Source organism: Ceratotherium simum, chromosome 11 (genome assembly GCF_057802395.1).
Source record: "Ceratotherium simum simum isolate JZ-2026a chromosome 11, ASM5780239v1, whole genome shotgun sequence".
In the NCBI taxonomy this organism is placed as follows: Eukaryota; Metazoa; Chordata; class Mammalia; order Perissodactyla; family Rhinocerotidae; genus Ceratotherium; species Ceratotherium simum.
The window spans coordinates 18544726-18570531 of record NC_141910.1 but is presented as its reverse complement, the minus strand read 5'-3'; positions in this window follow the sequence as shown (position 1 = coordinate 18570531).

Here is a 25806-nt window from a genome sequence, read left to right as displayed (position 1 = left end):
AAGTGTGTTAACCACATTGGTGGCCTGCTCAATAATGCATCCTTGAATTGTTTTACTCTCCCAGTCCCATCTCTTATTCCCTGGAACCACTTTGAAAAAATAAAATCTGTCTCAGGCTCTGCTCTTTGGAGGGAAACCAGGGTAAAACAAGTACATTAAGTCACACTTGTAAAAGTGGCGGCAGAGTGTATCAAATGGGGGAATCATTTGTTTTATTTGGGAAAACTGGTTATTGGGCTCTCTTGGTTTTCAAAGGCAAGGCTTAGAGCCTAGTCTAGAAGGAAATCCATCAGCAATGGAAAGTAACCAGCAATATAAAACAAAAGTGTTCTCTATAGACAGAGATGTTATTCTGATATTACCTACGCACAGGACTTGAGGAGGAGCTAAGTGTATAGACAAGAAAAGAGAGAAGAGGGGAAAGGAGACTCTGACATGGGTGAGGGCCTTGTCCCAGCAGAGGAGTGAAAGAAGGGGAAAAGGCCATGGCCTCCCCAAGCGCCTCCTGGAAAGCAAATGGCAACAATAGAGTAGCTTTGAGGTCTTTGCCCAGGATGAGAAGTGACAGACAATGAATGGGACATCTAAGCACCTACCAGGAATCAGCAAAATAATTCAGGGGCAGGGTTTCTTACATTTACATAGGAGATAAGTTTGAGTTGTTTTATTTAGATATTAAAGATACAAACAGAAGAACATGAGAATATTTGGGAAACATACACAAATATGGAGTTAAAGAAATGGGCAGGCAGCATGTTACTCACACATTTCATATGAGCCCCTCAGTATTCATTTGTTTCTTAAATATCTGTTAGCTATCCATTATATTCCAGGTATAGTCTAGACACTGGGTGGGGGAGGGGAAGCAGTGAACAAAACAGAAAAATTATATTCTACAAGGTGGGGAATAGAAAAAACTAGTAAAAATATAGAGTCTGTCAGATAATAATAAGTTCTATAAAGAAGATAAAAAAGAAAAAGGAAATAGAAATGTTTGGGAAGTAGAGCAATAGGAAATGTTGGCATTATTTTTATGGTTCTTGCAAAAGAGCAAGTTTTGTGGACTATGACAACCAAGGCCATGTATCTAAGCTTAATCAAACCCTTATTTAATGAATGTCAAGTGTTATTTGATTACTTACTGTGGGCAAGGTGCTGAGCTAGGCAACATGGTGAAGACAAAGATGAACAAGGAATATTTTCCAAGATCTTTCAGGCCAAGAAAGATGCTTAAATGTTCACAGTCTATCAGCCTTTCTCCATTGGGTTCTCACAAGAGAATTAAGGCCTAATGCCTTCAGGCATCCATTTTAAGTAATGAATTAACCTCTCTCCTATGCATCCAGAGTGTTATTAGTTATGAATCTTCCTTGGGATAATTGAGAGAATAGTCACTCAAATCACTTTCTGTTTTCTATGGTAATGATGAGGAACCACAGTGAGAAAGGCTGAAAGAGGTATGGATAAAAAACAGTTCCTAAACCTGTTCTGTTTTGTTTTATTTTTGGTGGTAGTTGTTTATTTTTTAAGACATTCAAACCATCTATATTGGTGGCTGTTATTATGGGATGAATATACTGAGAAACAGCAAGACAATTTGGCCTCTACAATTTGTTTGGTTTTAACTAAATATTTACCTTGGAAGAATTACGTGTACAATATTCATAAAAAGAGATATGACAGTCACCTTATTACCTTCCTTGGTGTTTTACTTGAGGCTTGAATGAGACTGAAACCACCTGGATACAAGAGGAAGATATACCAAGGAGCATAAAGATTATGGCCATTCTGTTCTTGAGCCTTTATTTTGATTGAGTTATTTTGTGTGAGCAGCTTTGGCTGCTCTACCAGACCGGAGCTTTTCTTAATGCTTGACACTGGCAAATATGTTTATGAAACACAATTAAGAATGTTGAAGATATCTTATGAGTTTGTACATTTGAATCATTCTGTTCAGTTGCTCTGTACTGTTGTACTGTCCCTTTCTAGTGCCCTTGGCTATTTTGCAGGGGTTGTGACCCATCTCACCTTCTCCTTTTAGCTGGAGTAGACTTCATTCAAAGAGATTTTAGTACGCCCTAATGAAATAATGGATCAAAGCAGCCTTCATCCATTGCTACCAAAATTGTTAGTTGAAAGGTTGATGGGAAATTTTACAATGGATGGATCAAGCTGATGCCACCTGGGAAGTTACTCAATGATTGATCAACCAGATCTTATGTGCTTATGGATATGACGCAATGGGAAAGACACAGCGACCCTATGAAGTCTTCTTGGTCACAAATTTGAACCATAGTCTAATCAAATGTCTAGATCTCACTAGTGTACAAGAAATACAGAAACTGGTTAAGTGACACCATGAGGAAGCAATCAACAAAATCCATTCCTCAGAATAAAAATAACTGGTTACTCAAAGGAAAAGTAGGGGAGGGGAGCTATTATAGAATAAAAGGAAATTAAGATAAATAGCAATCAAATACAACCATGGTGTAGATTCCATAGAGTCCTGTCTAAAGTGAACACTTCAGACATTGAAGCAGCCCCAAATCCATATGCCTCACCAAAATGTGCTTCTTAGTACATTTTTTCCCCCAGAAGTCATGTCTTATCTATTTCTATTTAGAATCCTTCTGCTTCCTCTCCTCTCATGATCCCTCTTAGCTAAAACTCTGATTGTCGTTGGGTGATGACTTAATCTTGTTATTAAAAGAGCTTGTGGTGACTAATAAAATCAGCATGAACAATAGCATACTTCAATGCTTCAAACTTGGAAAAAATGCTGCAGAACTTGCCCAATAACACAGTTTCTAAGAAAATCCCAAAGCACCTTAAAGAATTTTTAAACCTTGGCAACAAGATTAGTGCTTTAGAGATTATAATATACAGCAACCACACCCACATCCTAACTCATTCCAGATGCCATGTCCAGAAATCCATTTTGGGTTGGCACGGGAAACTTGATTTATCGCCTAACATCATGCCCAAGAACATGCATGTTAGAGATTAGTAATTAGCCACTGGACCATGAGTGGCAGCATTTTGACTTCCTGCATATGAATTTGATCATTCCCTACCAAACCCAAGAAACTTGAAATAGTAGTGGTATTTCACATAAATTATACTCTGAACATGGCTATATTCAGCCCACAATTTGTGCTAAGTTCTCTGAGACAGAAATGTATCAGCAAAGAGTCTAATGCGTAGCTTAAAATGATTGATTCAAGACTAAATCAGCAACGCTAATTTCTTGTAATGCTAGTTACATATGGTTGCATTAATATTCCCTTTTCAGAAATCCAGCTGAGAATCATTATTTAATGAAAGGCTAACAAATTGCATCCTATTTAATGGTTTTCATTGCAAATTCTTTTGTAGAAATGCAGAAAAAATGTAAGTGACCGTGTAAATTCTATGCTGCATTTGCAATATGCTGCAGAATTTTATTTAAGTTTACATGAAATATATATGTATGTGTGTATGCATATAATGCATATATAGGCATATATTATAAATACATCTATACATATATACAATATGACAAAGATATACAATATATTACAATAATATAATATATAGTACACATGTAATACATATTATATAATACACGTGTACTATATTTATATATAACAAACATCAGGATATAATTCTCATCTGTAATTTCTAAATTTACTGGTTCAAGGAATAGATTATGAGAGAGACATTAGAATTTGAGTTTTCACATCAAACTGCCTTAGGTCTGAATATTGGCTACACCATTCATTAAATGTACTATGTCCTTAACCAATTTTACTGGCTAATATTTAGTTTCCTCATTTTAAATAACAAGAATAATATCTAGTCCCCAGAGTGTTGTTACAAAGATGAAAAAAATTCAAGCAAAGAACTTAACACAATATCTCAGTAAACATTACTCTGTTTCTAATGTAAAAATAACAACAAAAAGAACCATAGTTTGTTATGGAACAAACTGCAGAGTTTCTGGATTTTCAGTTACTAAAGAGTTGAACCTAAGTGGGGAGATGACCCAAAGATCTGTGGTTAGTCTAGAGACAGAGTGTAAAATGAAAACAGTTCGTGGAGGAATTTGTATTTAAGCAATAGAATGGAGTTTTTCTTCCAGGCTAAGATAAGCCACCTGATTCTTATATAATATGTATATATTATAATCTCATATATAATTTATGATTCTTATATATAATAAGATATATACATTATTTTTTGTTACTTTGTTAACTAAATAAGACTAACTTTGTTAGTTTTAGTTAACTAAATAGCAAGCTTTCAGGTAGAACATAGTGATTTGAATAACTCCAGATTTCTTGCACTTGAAAGATTAACAGAAAAAAATAAAGGAATTATTCAGAGCCTCACTGACCTGAGCATATGAACTTGGCTTTTTTCTCATTAAGAAACAGACACAAGGGGGGCCGGCCTGGTGGCAGAAGTGGTTAAGTGCGCGCGCTCCGCTGCGGCGGCCCGGGGTTTACCGGTTTGGATCCTGGGCGCGCACCGATGCACCACTTGACAAGCCATGCTGTGGAGGCATCCCATATAAAGTGGAGGAAGATGGGCACAGATGTTAGCCCAGGGCCAGTCTTCCGTAGGAAAAAAAGTGGAGGATTGGCAGATGTTAGCTCAGGGCTGATCCTCCTCACAAAAAAAAAAAAAAAAAAAAAAAAGAAACAGACACAAGGAATTTTGCTCAAGCAGAGTCATGAACTTAAGTATTTGGGGGTAAACATTTTTCAAAGTAGCCACAGAAATGGATAGTCAAAGACCAAGCCAATAAATCCTTCTGAATAGGAAGGATGTTCAACAGGCAAAGCTCCCGTGCACTCAGTCAAGAAAGTAATACCAATTTCTCTGTAAGATTTCCAAATGGAGCCACAGCCAGAGAAATTCCATGTAGTGGAATCCTTATTAATATGAAAATTGTGGGTATCTTAACACCTGGCTACTTCATTAATTATTTTGACTCAATTAAAGCAGACTTTTTTTTAAGAGAAGACGAGAGTTGACTGACTGTCCATTAAATTAATTAATTTTTGTTTTGTCTAAATATTCTTAATATAGTCATTTTTAAAATCATTTAACAACATTAAGAGCAATCATAGTTTTATCTCGTTTATAGACTAGAATGCTTCCCTATACGTTATATCCCTTAATCCCTACAAAGGACTTCAAGCTACATATCATTGACCTAATTTTAAACTTGAAGAAAAGGAGGCTGAGAGGTCACACGACTGATCCAGGTTTTCACAAGTCATAAGTAGAGCTCCAGAGACATCCCTACCCCAGAATCTCCTCCCTGTGGAATTCCCTGGGTGTTGTGAGCATGCATTTTTCATAGGTTAGGTTTTTTTAAATCACAAGTGAGTCAATGGCAGGTTTTCTTTCTTTAAAAAAGGAAAAAAAGAGTGGTTTACAAAATTGTAAATCAGGGCTAAGAAAGATATCCCACAGAAAGACCCCTACTAATTCTAATGCACGCTCAATGGAGCTGAAATGAGCTAAATCCAGTGGAAGCTTCAAGCAATTGAAAGAAGCCATGAGCTCTCCATTTAAACCAGGAGTTCAGTGTCTATCTCTGCTGTCAGAAATTTGAAGAATATTCACATTTTCCGTGTGTTATCAATAGCTACCTCAATATTTTTAAACTATCTGTCACTATAGTGCCTAGGTAATTAGGTAGAGGTGCTCAGAAACTGTATTATTTGAGCATCATTTCCATGGAGCAAAGTCAGCTTGTAACATTTGTCATTATTTTGATGGGCTTCTTACCACTTAAATAACTAAAGGGAAAAATTACAATTTCCTCTAAACTCATTTGTAGTTACTTTCACAAATAATTTTGGGTCACGTTTATCACATTGAACATTGGCTATGTGTCAACTAAATCCTTGGAGATTATTTCAGCATAATTGATGGTCCTAGTTAATTTCCCAGAGGCTATTCTGAGAACTCTTTTCCTTTTTTCAAGTACTTTTTGTTAATGTTGGAAATCACTTCCAAATATACTTATTCGTTTGGCTCTCTTTTTCTAAAAAGCCAGTTGGCATTGCATTATCTTCGATTGCATTAGCTCTGATGTACATCAAGAGAAAAAGACCCTTAGGTGATCTTAAGCCATTGTGATGAGGTTTTGGGGTCTGGCTTTTTGTATAGCCACTATATAAGGAAATATGTACAACAATTTTGGGATGTCTAATCTAGGGCTGGGGTTAGAAAATTACAAATCTGTACCACCAACCGTGCCCATTCATTCTAGGGCTGCTTTCACCCTATAATGGCAGAGTCAAGTAGTAGTGACAGAGACCATATGGTGTGCAAAGCTTAAATATTTACTAACTGGCCCTTTAAGAAAAAGTTTGCAGACCCCGGATCTAGGAGGAACTTTTGCTTCTGGCAATAGTTAAAAAAAATTAAAAATAAAAAAGTTTTTTCTAGCTGGTCTCCTTTTGCCAGGAATTCAATATTTCCTCTCGTCTCAGGACTTACAATTGATGGTCACAGTGATGTCCATGAAGCACTGAAAGGCCTTGAAGTACCTTCTGAATCAGCAAAGATTAAATCTCACTCACTGTGGGTCTCTGATGTCTAGATTCATAGTCTTAAAATTGCAGGGAAGCTCCAACATCATCTTTCACAAAAAAGCAGAAACCTTTTCTACTATATGCTTCCCATGTGGTCTTGCAGTCTTTAATTATAGACCCAATGAAACTGAGCATATGACTTCACAGGATACCCACACTGTTTTGTGGCAGCTCTGAGTCTCATTCTTGCTAAGTTTGTTTTTTCCCCCACACTGAGTTAATATCTGTTTCCTTGCCACTCACTTGCCCTATTCTAATATTTTAACTGTTAGTAAATTATAAATGATACATCTATAACTTTTTATTAACAGGAATACTAATTAAACAGAGCACTCCATCCTTCCACTCTACCTTATTAGGGTAGATAAAGTAGGTCTTGAGTAACAGGCACAGGTTTTGGATTCAGACAGGCCTGTGTTCAACTTGTGGTCTCATCACTTAAAAATGGTGTGCCTGCAGGCAAATTGCTTTAATTTCTCTGAGCATCAATTTCCTCATTTGCTGAATGGGGAAAACATGAGAATCTGAAAGGAGGTATGTAGAGGGTCCAGCACGATGCGTGACACCAAAGGAGCTGTCAGTAGTAGCAGACAGTAGCGGGAGTTTTGAAGGTGCTGTGGGCAAACGTGCAAGTGTCAGAGCACTCCGAAGCCCCACACATAAGCCATAGGCAGCACTGGGAGCATCTTAGGAATCAAAGACCATCCTATGTTTAAGACTTCCTCCTTTAAAGGCTAACATTACCTCGTGTATGTCATAAATATTCCAGGGCAAGGATTAATCTATTTGGTTCTCTACATGCCACTATGCAGAAATAGGGGCTTAATGCTTGATTTTAGCTCATAAAGATCCCCAAAGAGTAAGCAGTATAAACACTAGACGTTCTAAATGTACACAAAGAGCTATTTCAAGAAGAACACTCTGCTTTTCAATTCAGAAAAAATAAATTATGCAAATGAAGGGAATTGCTAACCAAGAAGGGCCAGATTATGAAAGTGTCTGTCTCTCTTATTTGGAATTACTGTGTCTTATGAGATCCAGCCATGTTTGTAATATCTGCTTTTAATACGGCAATTCTCTCCTATTCTTGGTTCTTCTGTTTAGGGCAACATATTGAACCTCTGGGGAGAAAGTCATCCTGGATCCGCTGAATTGAAAACATGAGGGTGCACATTCTGAGCTACATATGCTCAGGTCCGAGTTTCCAAGGAAACGAGACTGCTCATCTATCTGCAAAAATGAACTGACAAATCACTTTCAGCCGGTTACAAACCTTGATTCCGAATCAAATTCCAGGGCAGGGTCTGAAAAATGTCAATGTCTTGTCATTTCTGCCTAGCAAACACCCGATGCTGTGAAGGCTGGCAGTTGGGTAGGCATTCACTGAGTTATCTCACTATTATTTTCCTCTGAACTGTTAGTGAAACACTGTCAGTGATAGCCAGCTCCACATTGCACCCACGTGCAAATGGCCTTCGTTTCTATCAGTAAAGCCAGACAAAGGTCGTGTGCATTTAGAATGTGCTGGGCCCGCCATGTGGGAGGGGGCACTGTGGTCCTCCCCCGTCTAGCAGCGGCTGCTAGCTCTCAGGTTCACACACTGGACCTGGGACACCCTACCTCCAAACTTTCTTCTGCATTTGAATCATAGTGGTTCATGGCATTTCTGAAGTTCTTGAGTGTGCGACTTACTGACCATTCCTGAGTATTTAATAATCAAATCACTTTAGATGTGTTACTTTGTTTAATAATCACAACAGACCTTGAGGTAGGTATCAGTATTATCTTCAGTCTCTGGAAACTGAGGCACAGAGAGGTTAAGTCATTTCCTCCAAGGTCACACAGTTTGTAAGTGGTAAAGCTGAGGTTTGAACCCCAGCTGTGTCACCTCCAACTCATACCCTTAACACTTTATTCCCTCTTCAAGAAAACTGGCTATTCTGTTTTTCTCTAAGTTTCAAATGAGTATGCCCGTTCATTTGTTCGTTCACTCATTTATTCAGCAAATATGTACCAGGCACCTATGCTAGGCTCTGTGGATATAGTAGCAAACAAGAGAGACAAAGTCCCTCACGGAGCTCACATTTTGTGGAGGAGACAAGTAAGCGACCATAAACAAGATAGAGACTGTAACACAATGGCAACAAAGGAAATCGACACTGTGGTTTGAGAAGGTGAAGTGGAAAGGACCATGGCATATTCAAGGTACAGAAAGGAGACAAGACAAGGCAGAGGTAGAGAAAGGCCGGATCATCCTGGACCATAAAGAGCAGACTGGATTTTATTTTAGTTGAAGTGATAAGTTATTGAAGAGTTGGAATTATATTTGTGGGAAAGCTGTCCTTTGTTCCTATTGCAAAGAAACTACATAGATGGGTATGAAACAGACCTGTGCATTAGAGGTAGAAAAATGCATACAACTCCCAGCCCCAATTATATTTTTCTGGAATGGCTTTCATTACATATATCAAACATATTTCAATGCTCTTAAAAGCCTAAAATTAGCTTTTCTATTATTTATTTATTTATTTATTTTGGATTAAGGAGAAAATACATTGAGTACAAAAGTATGCTAACATGCAGGCACAAGAGGCAGAAAAAAAATTTTAAAAGACCTGTTAAACAAGCACTAGCCTCAAGTGAGTACCCAGGAGTGGACTAGATGTGACCCCTCAGCCTATCGTCACACTTGGATCTGCCTCCAAGGAACCTGACCCACTGCTATGGATAATCCCCCGTGGCCAGCCTCCACGGGATATGGTCCTGCTCTGTTTCATGTCCGTATGTCTGTGCCTGGCACAATATCTTGTCTGGCATATGTTCGCCATAATATTTGCAGGAGGAGGGAAGGAAGACGGAAAAGAAGAAGAGAAAGAGAGTAAAAGAGAAGGAGGGAGGAAAGAAGGAATGCAAGAAGGAAACAGCACTCTTGGTGAGCCACTGACATCCTTACCTCTTGGTTTTGCATCTTCTTGGCTGTTTCTTTATTCTCATCACTCCCTAACCTATCTTCCTGGGATAAAAAAAAAACACCCAACATGACACTTCCAAAAGATTAATATTTTCATTTCAACATTTCTGAAAGTATTTCAATGAAATTGCTTTCAAATGGTTTATTTTATATTAGATCATTGAGAGATAGATTAATGTCATAAACGTAGGTACTAGCAAGCAATATTTTTGTCTCCTATGTGCACGCACTGTATATTTCATAACCTCTGATAACTTAAAGTCACTAATTTAAGTCAAATTAGGGAAAGGGCAGTATAATAATTGCTATACTTCCACTCTTTCTTGATAACAAATGAGGCTTTTTTTTCCTCCACCAGTATATAATAGTGTGCTTTTTCTTTGGCTAAGATATAATAGCACTGCTCTACACGAACAAAAATATTTTTACTGGTTATGTTATTACTGAGAAACGCATTGGGAAAATGTAAAAATATTTCACCTTTATGTTGAAGAAAATAAACACAGTGGATTAAATAAAATTTCCACAGCTCTTGACACATGCCATATGTAACACTTGGTAAACGTCAAAGGCTTTGGCTTCTTCTGAGAATCATAGACTAGAACTGGAGGGGATTTTGAGTATTTATTGATCCACCATCCCAACCCACCTCAGCACATTGGGCAAATGAAACCTAAAGATGTTGAAGGACAATTCAAAGTTCACGCAATTAATTGAAGAACCAGGACTAGAAGGCTTGTTATCCAAGATCCAACCCAGTGTTAATCCCACCACAAAATGCTGCCTCCCTGATGCTTCCTTGCACATTATTGGATGTCAGCATTCGGAATGACGAGCCACGGCTCTGGAATCAGGCTGACTGGATTTCAAGTCCTGACTCACACTCTGACTACCTCTGTGAGCCTGGACAACGTATTTTAACCCAGGCAAGCCTGAGTTTTCCTGTAAAAAGGAAATTTAATAGACCCAATCTCAAACATTTGTTTGAATATCAAATTAGATAGTTAATTTAAAATACTGGCGCATTGTAAGTGTTAAACAATTGTCATCTATTACTACTATTATTATTAGCATTATTATTTATTATTATTCAGACATGTGACACATGAAACCCTTAGTTTTGCTGATAACTTTTGAGTGTACTTATTTGCTAAAATGGGAATTCTAAGTTCTTATATACACACATAAAACTCTGCTCAGAAAGCTTCTAAATTGATTGTCTGACTCTAATGATCTAAATATTAGGTACGCTTTTTGACAATTTTGTAAATTCAAATAAATTCAAAAAGATCTTACTAAGGCAATATACTGTCGAGGATGAACAAGAGTTGACCCTTGCCTTCAGAGACCTTAGTGTCCAGTGGGGGAGAAAGACATGAATAGCAATGAGGCTTATAAAAGACAGAATGTGGTGTACATGCTACAAGAGAAGTTACAAAGAGGGGCCTTGGGAACACAGCAGGAGGAAGGAATTCAGGTGGAGGAAAAAGCAAGAAAGCCTTCATGGATGAAACAGCATTTGATCTGAGCCTTGAAAGGATGTGGAAATTAGAGAAAACGATGTGGGCAAAGACCCAAGCTGCAGGTCCGCTGTGTTCCAGGCATCTCCAAGCTGTGTGTCCCAGGATTTTATAAATCCCATGTTCCTCAGAAACACGGGGGATATTGGCAAATGCTGAAGAGCGCCACGTGGTTGAGTCACAGTGTGTATGGGAGGTAGAAAGATGGGACGTGAGTAAAAGATGAGGCTGGAAAGGTGGGTTTGAGCCAGAAAACCATCATGATGAGACATGCAGACTCTAGAATGTCAGACCAGGTGAATCCCAGTTCTGCCCCTTCAGAGCCACGTGGGGTTGGCAAATTACTTAACCTCTCTATGTTCAGTTTCCTCATTTATAACATGGGAATAATAGTAGTGTCTACCTCATAGGGTGGTTGTGAGAATTTAATGAGTTACTACCCATAAAGCACCTAGACCAGCAGCTGGGATATAGTTAGAGTTCAGTAATTGTTAGTTATCATCATCACTGTCATCACTGCCATCATCATCATCATCATTATCATCACCACTGGAGATGTTTAGATACCATATTGGAGACTAAAGATCCACAGAGAAACAATCTAAAGATGCATATTGGTCAAAGTATTGCTTAATGAAGATGACTTTGGTGGGCTGCATACATTTAGTGATTTGACATTAAAAATGTATGTGACTCCTAATTATCACTAGAAATATAGGAAACCTAGGTCACAGAAAAGAAAGATCAATTTTCCTGATAAATGAAAGACCTATGTTACAGTCCAGTACAAATTTTGTTTGCATTTTTTATTTTTTAACTATATAAGTAGTAGATAAATGCATTTTGGTGGTAAAAATACAACCAGTAGAGGAGTAAACAGAGTAAAAAGTTCAAGTTCATTCTCATTCCCCTGTCTCCCAGCTCCCAGGATCACTTCCATATTATTGGTTGTTAAGGATTTAGACTTGTGTTCCAAGCTTGTTTCTACACATTTACAATTATAAGTAGGTATAAACTTTAAGCTTTTTAAAACTGTACATTTTATCAACTTTCCTTTCACTTAACAATATGTTTAAAGATCTTTACATGTAGTATAATAGATCTAGCTCATCCTTTTTAACTGCTGCAGAATATTCCAAATATTGCTATTCTTTACCTTACTTCATTAATCATTCTATTTATGAACATTCAGGTTATTTCCCATTTTTCACTTTTATAAACAAGGCTACAGTTGACTGTTCTACATATATTTTTGTAGACATACATGCTCAGATATCTCTGTAGGACAGATATATTCATAAGGGGAATCACTGATTCGAGGAACATATTCTTAAATTTTATTAGATTCTGCCATATTGGTTTCTGAAAAGTTGGTACCAATTTATATAACCATCAAAAACGAATTAGAGTTCTTTAATAACATAAAATTTAAAAGTAATAATCAAATCCAAATTCTAAACTAATGATATAATTGATTTATTACCCTAGATTAATGAAAATCTTTTTGGAGTCACACATCCCTTTGAGAATATGATAAAAGTTATGGATTTTCTCCCAAGAAAAGGGTGCACAGACACAAATATATTGAACTTTTATATTTCAGTGGATGTTTCACAGTCCCCAGAAATTCAACACAAGATTAAGAACCTCTATTCTGGACAAATCAAAAGTTATGCATTTGTGGGTGTGATGAGTGAGCACTGGCATCTAGCCTTGGACATCTTTGTGAACCTTGCTGAAGGCCTTCTTTAGATCCTCTTCCTTTTCTACCTAAAACAGGGAGCATGAGATTAGGTAGAGCAGTTGTCCCTTTACTGTACCCCCATCTGAAAACTCTGCTTTTATGTCTATCTTATTTACTTACTTATTTATTTATTTATTTACTTACTTACTTTTGTGAAGAAGATTAGCCCTGAGCCCTCTTCTTGCTGAGGAAGATTGGCCCTGGGCTAACATCTGATCTTCCTCTACTTTATATGGGACGCCGCCACAGCATGGCTTGACAAGCAGTGCGTTGCTCTGTGCCCGGGGTTCTGAACCTGCAAACTCAGGCTGCCAAAGCAGAGAGTGCGAACTTAACCACTATGCCACCGGACAGGCCCCTTATGTCTATTTTATTCAAGTCCTTTTGTTATTCAGCCCTCGGTGAGTGTGTGTTTGGGTTTCTGCGTGTGTTTGTTCATGCACCTGTGCTCATGGAGAATCTTTGTAGCATGTTAACATGGAACCAGGCTGACTAGGTTCAAACTTCTGACTCTGACACTACCTGTACGAGCTTGGGGATGTCATTCAGCTGGATAGGCCACCACTGGCCAATAGAAGTTTCTCCAATGATTGAAATGTTCTATAATCTGTGCTGTCCAATACAGTAGTTAAATTTGGCTAATGTTACTGAGGAATAAAACTTCTAATTTTTTATTTTAATTAATTTAAATTAAAATCGTCACCTATGTCTAGTAGCTACTATATTAGACAGTGCAAATCTAGTGTCTTTGTTTTCTTGTCTGCCAAATAGGAATAATGGTTTCTACTTTATAGGAGTATAGTAAGGAAGAAATAAATTAAATATATGTACTTGGGGCATCACCTGGCACCTAGCAAGTGCCACGTAATTGCACATTGCAATTACTATTTTTGAGCATCAGTTATGTACAAAAAGCCATATTAAGCCATGTTTTTCTTCTTTTTGGGAGAAAAACAGATATTATATATAGTTCCCACCCTCAAGGAACTTAAAATCTCATTGAGGAGACAATACATTCATATATGTGTGCATGTGTATATATATATATATATATATATTTCTATTTATATATATTTATATATATAAATATATATATAAATAGAAAGAGAGAGTCAGTAACAAATGTTAAGTAATATTTCAAGTCAAAAACTTGTGCAATGTGAGCCAAAATAGTACTGAAGTAAGAGATAATAAACTGAACCCCTTTATGGAAGCACTGTGAATTGAACTACTGAACTGAGCTTTGAAAGATGTGTAGGAGTTATTCAGTCAGAAAGTGAGAAACAGAGGGTCAAAAAGTAAAACTGGAATAGGAAAGGATGAAGGTTCATCAGAGGATGCAGAGGAGGCCTGTGTGGCAGGAGGGTTAATGGAGGCATCTAAGGAACATTTAAATCGGGTAGTACAATTGGAGTCAGATGACCAGAGGTCTTCAATGAATGAACTTCATTCATCAGACAAAGGAAAAACATTCGAAGGTTTGAGGGTAGGCATAGGAGAAGCTTCTAGAATCAAGAAGCAGGAGAAAGGAGAGGCAGACTGCAGTCCTTTAGAGGATACGTCAGAAAAGTAGGGTCAGGCAACAGCAGGGCCAGGGGCTGGCAACTGGTGTTTGCTTGTCGTGAAGATCACCTCCAAATTTCTTCCCATGTAGCCTTTCCTCATTGCCTCTGTCACAGAATATAAAACTTCCTACCAACCTTGTCCACAATCATCCTTCAAGCTTCCTCAGAGGCCTTGTTCTATTCTTTGATCTCTCTCCAGCACAGACTTTTTAAATGTTTTCTTGTTCCTGCTGTTGTTCTGTTGTTTTGATTACCAAAATAATAACTACTCATTATAGAAAAATTTTAAAGTACTGAAAATGTTAAAAATGCAGGAAAAAACACATACTCCCACCACCAAAATCAATTACATCTTCAATCTGATCTTAACACGCTTTACAGAAATCGTCTTGCTTTTTTTGTGTGCGTAAGGAAGATTTGCTCTTAGCTAACATCTGTTGCCAATCTTCCTCTACTTTGTATGTGGGTCATCACCACATCATGGCCACCGACGAGTGGTTTAGGTCCACACCAGGGATCCGAACCTGTGAACCCCAGGCCGCCAAAGCAGAGTGCTCAAACTCAAACACCACGCCACTGGGCCAGCACCATCTTCTCGCATTTTTTTTTTTTTTTTTTTTTTTTTTTTAAAGATTTTATTTATTTTATTTTTTCCCGCCAAAGCCCCAGCAGATAGTTGTATGTCATAGCTGCACATCCTTCTAGTTGCGGCATGTGGGACTCGGCCTCAGGATGGACGGAGAAGTGGCACCTCGATGCGCACCCGGGATCCGAACCCGGGCCGCCAGCATTGCAGCGCGCGCACTTAACCACCAAGCCACAGGGCCGGCCCTCTTCTCGCATTTTTAATGTATTTTTCTCTGAAATGCTGGGACCAGGACTATGCCTTTTACAACATGCCCCAAATAGTACTTTACATCTGACAGAAGTTTAGTAAATATTCTTTCAGTGCACAAAGAAGGGTGGAAAGTTACTGAGAATTTCATGACACAACTTACTGTAGAAGTATGGCAAGTCTCTTCTAAATAAACCTCTAAGTAAACAGTGAATCACTCTGGGAGATCTATGCCTATTGCAAACACTTGTTACTTCTTCCCTAACGTCCAAATTATACAAAAACTCTGTAAAATAAATACATAAAAGTAGGTAAATGAGGATACCCACACCCTTTATTCATACTTTACTCATGCCAACTAATCAAGCCAGTGTCTATATGACGTATAGGATACCTCAGTATTGACAAACACGCCCTCTCTGGGGATAGCTCTACGTGCTCTGTTGAGTTTGATGGTTGATGGCTATTAAAAATCACTCAACTAGACAAGTCTGCCAAAATGAGGAAGCTCATTTATAGCTATAGACCCAGGGCACTAAACTCAAGCCCAAGATCTTGCTTCATTCAGATCAAAAACACCAGAGGATTATGTGTGGGTGCTGCATTCTTGGTCACAAATTCAAGGCTACAAGTTGGGTTCTTCCCATAGGTTTTAGTCACCCCATAGAATTCAATGGGCTTGGAAGCACTTTGCCCTGTCCGAGCTTTCAATCAGCAGATCTACCAAACATCAAATAAATTTGTGATGACTTTTAAGAGGCCAGCTCATAAACAAGATAAAATCTTCCTTTTGTGATATTCAATGGGTAATATAGTTAAAACCTGGAGTTACATATTAATAAAAGAATGTCATTTAGTTTATTATAAAGGTACAACAGATTGTCACAGCAAACATTCAATAAGGTAAAATTGATAAACTGAAGGATTTTATTTAATCACTTTTATTTGCAGTGAGCTTCAACATCTGTAATTTTTTTTTAATTTTGAATAGTTCTTGAATAGATAAAAGAATAGAATTTATGTGTCTAATTCAAACAAAAGAGCTAATTATCAATATGTGCCAGAATTTAGTGCACTACAACATTATTATATGGGATCACTTATATCACAAGTTATATGTTATATGTGATATATGTTACTTATATATAATTGTAGAATATATTTGACTTATTTAAATTGGCCTTGTCCCAGTTAAAGAGGTTTTGTTGCTTTTGCATTTTAATTCTACTATTTCATCTCTGACTTTTTTGTGGCTTTTCTTTCATCTTCTGCTTTCAACCACTTAAACCTACAATGATTCCCTATTTCTCCAAGTGCAACCCTTTATAATATTTTTCTAATCGATCCTTAAGGACTCTAAGTACCAAAACCACAACTTCATTTCTAAACTGATTTTCCATTTTTTCCCAACATAAAATCTGCTGCAGTCAAGGCTACCTTATCTATCTTTCTCATTTTTCTAGCCTCTTTAGTACATAGGAACTTTCTCTTATCTAAACTCCCATTTCCCATAGAGGCATCCTCACCCAGTTAGCTAACTGCTTCATAGGCTTTCATTTTCTTGTTTTGTTAGTTTTGCTTTTTTTTGAGATATAATTCACATATCATACAATTCATCCATTTAAAGTGTTCAATTCAGTGGTTTTTACTTTATTTACAAAGTTGTGCAACCATCTTTACTATCTCATTCCAGAACATTTTCATCATTCCAAAAAAGAAACTCCATACCAATTAGCAGTCACTCCCCAATCCTTCCTCCTCCCAGCCCCTGAAAACCACTTCTCTACATTCTGCCTCTAGAGATTTGCCTATAAGGGACATTTCACATGAACAGAATCATAAAATACGTAGTCTTTTGTGTCTGGCTTCTTTTATTTAGCATAATGTTTTCAAGGTTCATCCATGTTATAGCATGAATCAGTACTTCATTTCTTTTTATGGCTGAATAATATTCCATTGTATAGAAATACCACATTTTGTTTATTCATTCATCAGTTGATGGACATCAGTTTGTTCCCAGTTTTTGGCTTTTATGAATAATGCTGCTAAGAACATTCATGCACATTTGTACAGACATATGTTTCAGTTCTTTTTGGCACATACGTAGGAGTGGAATTGATGGATTATATGGCAACTCTATATTTAACTTTCTGAGGAACTACCAAATTGTTTTCCAAAGATGCTGCACCATTTTACATTCCCACCAGCAAGGTATAAAGGTTCCAATTTCCTCACATACTTAACAACACATGTTAATGTCTATTTTTCCACTTATAGCTACCCTAGTGGGTATGAAGTAATATTTCATTGTGGTTTTGATTTTTGTTTCCCTAATGACTAATTATGTTGAGCATCTTCTGATATGCTTATTTGCATAACATCTTTGGAGAAATGTCTATGCAAATCATTTGCCCATTTTTAAATTGGGTTATCTTTCTTTTTTATTGTTTAGCTGTAAGAGTTCTTTATGTATTCTGTATACTAAACCCTTCTCGGGTATATGATTTACAAATAGTTCCTCCCATTCCATGGGTTGTCTTTTCACTTTCTTGATAGTATCCTTTGAAAAGTTTTTGATTTGATGAATGCAATTTATCCATTTTTTCTTTGGTTGCTTGGGCTTTTAGCATTTTATTCAAGAAACAATGGCCTAATCCAAGGTCACAGATATTTACACCTATATTTTTCTAAGATTTTTATAGTTTTAGCTGTTATATTTAGGTCTTTGATTTGTTTTAAACTAATTTTTATATATGGTGTGAGAGTGTGGGTTCAACATCATTTTTTTGCATGTGGATCCAGTTGTCTCAGCACTATTTGTTGAAAAGACTATTTTACCCCATTTAATTGTCTTGTCATCTTTGTAGAAAATCAATTGACCATAAATGTTTATTTTTGGACTCTCAAATCTGTTCCATTGAACTAGATGTTTATTCTTATGCCAATACCGCACAGTCTTGATTGTCGTAAGGTTTGTAGTAAGTTTTTAAATAGCGAGTGTGAGTCCTACACTTTGTTTATTTCAAGATTGTTTTGGCTATTCTGGGTTTCTTATATTTTCACATGAATTTTAGGATCAGTACTTCAATTTCTTCAAAAACGCAACTGGGATTTTAATAGGGAATTTGATGGTCAATTTGGGGAATATTGCCATCTAAATATTAAATCTTGTAATCCATGAACATGGATGTCTTCCCATTTATTTAGGTCCTCTTTAATTTCTTTCAACAATGTTTTACAGTTTTCAATATACAAGTCTCACACTTCTTTTTTTAAAAAAAAAATTATTACGGGTTTTAGTTTTGAATTTATAATTCAAGTTTAAGCTTCTCCATGGCAAGTACCATGTCTTCTATCCCTTCTATATCCATCACGCAATTATTAGCTCTTACATAAATTTTTAAAATTTAGAATAAACACATTCCATCAAAATTAACTGCTTCTTTCTAAAATATGGCATTCCATACCCTAAACACCATATGCTTTCCTACTTCCATGTCTTTGCCCACTCATCTTCCTATTTAAAATGACTTGTCTCTTCAACTCCGCTGGCAGAAGCCTTCAGATTTCTAAGATCTAGGCCAACTGTTACCTTGTTCATGAAACACTCCCACAATTTCCTCTTCCTCTCAATATTTTAGTCATTCCTCAAATACAGCTAATTGCATTAGATCTGTATGATAGTTACTTGGGTGTGTTTTTTATTGTTAATCCCAGATTATGAGCAAATTTTAGGGCTCTTCCTAGTCATCTTTCTAGTTCCACACATCTCAGCCCATTACTTCCAAATTAAAATTGTTCACCTTGTGCCTAATGCATAAATCTGAATAGGATTCTAATGTCTGCAACATTGATCATTAAATCAGTTAAAAGAAAAGTCTTTTATTATACTTTAAGCATGTTATTTAGTAGATTGAGAGCCTGCTACATATAATATTAAAGTTGCATCTTTTTTCCACCCAGAACATGTCTATTTGGAAAATGGTTTAGACCAGGAGTTGGCAAACTTTTTCTGTAGAGGGCCAGAGAGTAAACATTTTAGCCTTTGTGGGCTATATGATCTCTTTTGTACCTACTCAACACTGCCATTGTAGTGCAAAAGTAGACTTATACCATATGTAAGTGAATGTCTATAGCTATGTTCCAATAAAACTTTATTTACAAAAACAGGTGATAGACCAGACTTGGCCCTGGGGCTGCAGCTTGTCAACCTCTGGGTTAGATGGTGAAGAACTCCGCCCCAGCATATTTACTAACGTGTATTATGATTTTTACATAACTGTGTTATTGATGTATTATTTGCTCCTGTAGAGTGATGAGAGTAGAGTTATAAACTCTGCCATGGAAAAATTATTGAAGTCAAATTTCAAGTAGATTTTTTTTTTAGAAACAGGACAGGGGTTTTATAGAACCCAACAGCAAATTAAAATTCTTAACTTGCTTATTAGACCAAATGTCTTCCATTGGGATATAAACCGAGAACATAAAAAATAAAGATAAGTGCTCCTAGCTCTGTTTTCCATTTGGCAAAACAATACAAATGACTCAGCCATAACGTCAACATGTTGAGGCATGCTTTCTAAAGAAGAAAGATTAATACCAATAATTCATTTTAATATCAATTTTTACGAATTGATATCAAAAGTTATTCTGGGATGTTGTTATGTTTTATTGCTTTGTTTTGTGTTTTTAAGAGGGAGTTTCTTTGTGGTTTTTTTGTTTTGTTTCAAAATGGCACTTGCCAAATGATGGATGGCAGATAAATTTTCACCAGTTCACAGGATTTAGTGGCTAAGGGTGAGACACACAAACTGATTCCAGCAGGAATATGACACTGCAGAGGAAATCTATGGGATGACTGGCAGACTCTCAACCAATGATCCTGAGGGAAATGCTTTACAGGGAATTCAACAAGACTAAGTCCCTCAAGGGCAGGACTCACATCTAAGTCATTCAGTGTCCCTGTGCCTAGCACAGTTCCTGTTATGCAGTAAGCACCCAATTCATGTTTGGTAAACTGAATCAAACTCCAGTTTTTACATTTAGTATGTCAGCACATATTGAAGGTCTCCTGAGTAAAAGCTCTATTCAAGGCATGGTGAGTAAATAAAAAAGGTAATGTCCTTGGTCAAAGCAAATTATAATCCAATGGTACAGAAAAGAACAACACAGAACACTTCACACTATTAGATAAATGTATTGGCTTTCCTAATAAAAATAAAAAATTTTGAATGATTCTTTTGTAATTTTAAGGCACTGGTGCATACAGTTTTTCTTTATGTTCCCAAGACACTATGAAGAAGGTCTGGTATTATTGAATCCATGGGAAACATTAATTCCAGTGCTAGGATAAAAATGTACATGCTTTTTTCTTTCTATGTCTTTGCTTCTTTTTTGTGGTTGGTCCTTGGTTGACTACTGCAAGTTCTGCTAGTTTAAAATAGTCAAGACTTAACATTTTATCCACATGAACAAATTCTCTCTTATTTTATCTGTGTTCTAGTTCAAATAATTATTCTATTCTTTGACACAAATATTTAGATCCAGGAGTGGGGGGTATATGGGAGAGATTGCAGGAATGTTTTCAGACTATCCTCTAAATGATGTACCTGGCTCCTTGTTCTGAAAGCCCTCCATTCTCCATCAAATTAAGTCACCTAGCAACCACCTACTATCATGAATTCATTCTAGACTATGAGATAGATCTTTTTTCTCCACAGAATGAATTTGAACCCTGGATCCTAATCGATAAATCATCAAATCCATTGTCTCTGGTTCTCCTTGCCTTCAAATTGCTATTTTGATAATACAGATCTTGGATAATTTTTGGTATAATTAAAGGATGCCCCCTTACATTGATGCTAAGATGTTGTATATCATAGTGGTTATAAACATGAATTCAGCAGCCAGACCAGCTGGGTTTGAATTCTATGCCAGCACTTACTAGCTTTGTAACTAGTCAAATTTGTTGACCTCTCTGGGCCTCATATTCTTCATCCGCAAAATGAAGATGACAATAATATCAATGTCATAGTGGTATGGTGAGGATTAAACAAGTTACTGTATATAAAGTGCTTAAAATAATGCATAGCATAGAATAAATCCTTTCTATATTTTTGTTATTATTAGCAATTCTATATTTACTTGTTAGTCACATTTTATGAAGACCTCATCAAATTTTTGAGATCAATCAGAAACAAATTTATCTTCATTATCTGCATCAAGAACCACAGGTAGGTTTAAGTTCCCACTAAGAACATAGGATATTCAAAATTTCATACGAGGACTGAAACTCTAATATACAACTTTTGCTCTTAAATATAACTATTCTCAACATCTTTAATTTTCCATTTCCCCTTCAGGTCTACACACATGTCACATATATTTTAAGATTTAATTTTAACTTCTTTAAAATATAATTGCCAAGGAATACAATTGGAGAAATGTGTCAAGCATACTTCCACAATCATCCTTCAAAAATTTTATTACATTAATCTTTTTTCCTTTTTGTTTCTAGGAAGACCTTACATGGATATAGATTTGGGGAAATTAAGAGAGTCCATCTCTATTTGCGGTTCTTATTCATTTCTGTTAGCTGAATTTATGCAGCAATTTTTGTTGGTAAATATCTTCTTCCTTAATTTTTCCACTTATGCTGACTGTGTACTGGGAGCAATAGCAACGTTTCTCTTTAGAATCCTTTTTCTTTTTTCAGGGCTGAGCTGAATCACATGATGAAGGGAGCGGAATAATGCCACAGAAAATAGAGATGGATTGTAGCTTTCATCAGTGTGGCTATATTTTAATTAATGACTCTACAATTGCAGGACAATCTTTAATTTTTTGTGATGACATTATTATCTTAAAGGAAAGTCAAAGAAAAGCTTCATTCTTTTATTAAAATTTTCTTCCTAGCCCTTTATATGTGCCCTGTAATTTTTATACTATTTATATTGAAACATATGATATACTTTCTTCTCTAGACGTGTTACTCAATCTGATGTCAGAAAGCTTCAGCATGACTTAATTTTTGAAGTCAAAGCTTATGGGAAATACTAGCAATTTCCAGTGACCTGATAATACCAAAGAAAACAGAATAAATGAGTGTCTCGGAGGTAAGTGGATGCTAGTGTAGGCCTTGTAAGTTAAAAGCAACATTTTATAATCTCGGCAAGATGTAATGGGTAGTCAAAGTAATGAAGCTAACCCAGGCGTAATGATTAATCTCTGTGTGAGTCACGACCCCGGCAGCTGCATTCTAAACGAACTGCAATCTATATAATGCATTCTCAGGAAGACCAGACAACAAGAAGTTGCATTAGTCCATAGTGCAGATGGTCAGACTGCATGTAGAAACATACTCAGCTCTGGCCTAAAAGAGCAGAGGTCTAAGTTGAGCAATATTCATAAAAGGGCAGTGAGATATCACAGATATTTACAGGCTCCAGTTTATCAAAACAGAGTGTGGAATTAACCCTTACCTGCTTCCACTGACTAGCTGGGAGCTGGGATATTTAATAAAGGCTCCATGGGAGAGGTAAAACTGAGCAGGACCTTGTAAGACAGGTAGGAGCAGAAATGCCCTTCCAGGTAAGAGATACAATGTGAACAAAGCTATCACAGTAGGAGTTCACAAGGTACGTTTGAGGTATGGTGACTACCCCTGACAGGTGGAAGAATAGAATTGATGTTAAGAATGGTGGATGGTAAAAATGTGAAGTTTAGCCCATAAGTAAATCATTTTAAAAATCCTCTTTTAGAAAGGTTGGCAAGGCCTGTTGTAACAAACCAGTGGTGTAAGGATTGGCATTGTCTGTTGGAGGGGACTGGATGTCGGCAATGAACTCCACCATTTTGGCAGACAGTTTTCAGGATACACAGGTGATAATCTGGAGAAAGGTTCAGGAAATTCACAAGATGGGACATTTTTCAGATGGGAAGTAGTAAGAAGGGCCTCCTAATAATGATTGGATTGAATCTGTTTTGTGACAAAGACTCAAAGTTAGCATGGTGTCATGGAATGGGCACTAGGTGACAAGGGACATGGAAGTTAGTCCCAGCACTGCCAATACCTGGACCCACTTCTCTGGGCTGTAGTTATCCATAAAAGGAAAACACTGGGCCAGAGGATCCCTGAGAAGCCACCTTTGAACAATATTTACACGTGCCATTTATTGCAAGGACTTAAACGATCCTGCGCCTTTGTTGTTGGTCAGGTCCTCTCTGTGATCAGAGGCAATAATTCTAATAAACACACATGAACAAGGCTCTCAGTGTCTATCTGTATTCATACACTTTTATTTTCTAAGTACATATAACTGCAAAAATAACACACAGCCTCAGCGTGCAAGTCTCACGGCCTGCTAGGGAAGATGCACATGATGGTAGTAACCAAGGACTTTATATGTATTAACCCGATCCTTCCCATGTTACATGAACATGGGAAGCACAGAGCAGATGAAAAAGCACAGAGCAGTTATATAATTTGCCTAAAAGTCGCACAGCTAATTAATGACAGATCTGGGACTAGAAGGTAGGCAGTGGGTTCTGGGGTCTGCACTCTTACACCCCTCTGCAGGTACTGCCTCTCTAAACAGAAGTTGGTCATTGTAACCTGATGTGAATGACACACATGGTGGAGCTGTGCCTGGGCAAGAATGAGAAACCTAGAGGTAAGGTCTTGGGTGAGGCACTCTCTTCAAGGGAACTGGTAGTAAGAGGCCTCAGTCCCAGTGAGTGGCTGTGGCCACTGTGTTATGAAGTTCCATCTAGAAATTGTTCAAGGCCATATCATTGAGACAAATGTGCTTGCATATAAGAGGACTGACTTTCACTTAGAACCATCTTGTCTGCAGGTCCACTAGTGTGTGCAGATTTTCCCTTTTGGCCCCTCTAGGTATTAACGGCCCGTGTCAACAGACACACTCTATTTCTCTATTTCCCACCTTTCTCCCCTCCCTCGATATCTGCCCCAGCTAAGCTTGAGAAGGGAAGTGAACAAGTATATGCAGCTAGTCTGCTTGCTAAAAATCAAACCTGACACATCCCGTTTTTGCTTTCATTGAAAAGCCAAGAACTTTGTGTTTTCCCACACATTTCACCTCGAAGATCCAGGAATCAAGATCAAGATCAAGAGTGACTTGTCAGGGATCATAATCTCGACCAAGGGCCCCTCCCAAAAATATTAATTCATTCTCCCTAATGCTTGCATGACAGCCTAAGGTCACTCCTAAAACACGTCAGCTGCTCCTCAAGCTGATGGAGGTACGTGTCATTAGAGACTCCAGTTAAAAGCCCCAAGTACTTCTCACTCTGACCAGGGTGTCAGAGGTAAAAAGTCCATGAGGGTTTTATCTGCTGATCCAGTCAAGCGCCTGCACACCCGACACGCCCTCCAGATGGCAAGCTGTCTGTGCTGAAGTTACTGTTAGAAGATGTTCAAGTGCTTATTGCAAAGATGACATACTTTCCTTGTAACTCATTTTACTAAATTAAAAACATTAAACATAAGTGTCTCTTGAGGTACTTTTTTTCTCCCTCAAAAATTATTTCTCTCAATTAAAATGTGTTTATACACTTTCATACCAGAATTAAGCAATCCCTTCTTTTTTCGCCTGTCAGTGGATGTGTGAGTGCACAGACAGCCTTTCTGAGAGCAGGAGGTCCCCAGGGTTACTCCTGTAACTCCTTGCACTCTGGGGTGCTCAAGCACAGAGTTGCCTACAATCAATTTGCTTTCACATCCTGGCAGCAAACTCCCTGTATATAAAAGTCGCCCGAGTATTTTCGATATAATTCTAAGTAGCAGCGATTTAAAGGGCTTTTTACTGTAATGAAAGAAATTACAAGGCGTAGTAAAAGCTGCACGGCCTATTCGGCTGAATTCAGTCAAACACGCAAGACTCGCCTCGACGTCAAAATGGGTAAAGAGGACTTAACAATTAAGAGGGACAATTGATAGGAGTCATCTTGATGTCTGACAGATGAAGCAATATACCTGAACAATATTTTGACCTTCTGGTTTCTAAAAATATAGAATGAATCATAATTTGCCTTAGTGATATGTGGCAACAAGTTATTTGCAAAGATGTCACTGCAGATATAAAAATATAGGTATTGATACGACATAATCTTCAAATTTACAGCTATTTTTTAAAGGCGAAACCAAAAGACTTCCAATAAAATATACATCTTTAGCTATCATGAGTACAGACGATGCCTATCATTGATGTTTGATTAGAAGGCAAGAAGCATGACTTAGGCATCTACAGCAATTACTACTCAAAATGATCGTCATTAAAGTCCAGGTACACACAATACCCTTGAACCTGAATATAAGTAAAATATAAACATAAAAATATTGTTATAACTGCATTGTTCTTCCTGACACATAGTAGATCATCAATAAATATTTATTGAATTAATGAAAGAATAATGAATAAATGAATAACATATTCAGAGGCAGTCCATTTTTCTATACTATTTTAATTGAGTCATTTTCCTTTTTACCTTTAAGAGAAATGAGTAAAGGAAATCAGAAAATTGAATTACAATCTGTGGCTTGATAGCTCTTTAATA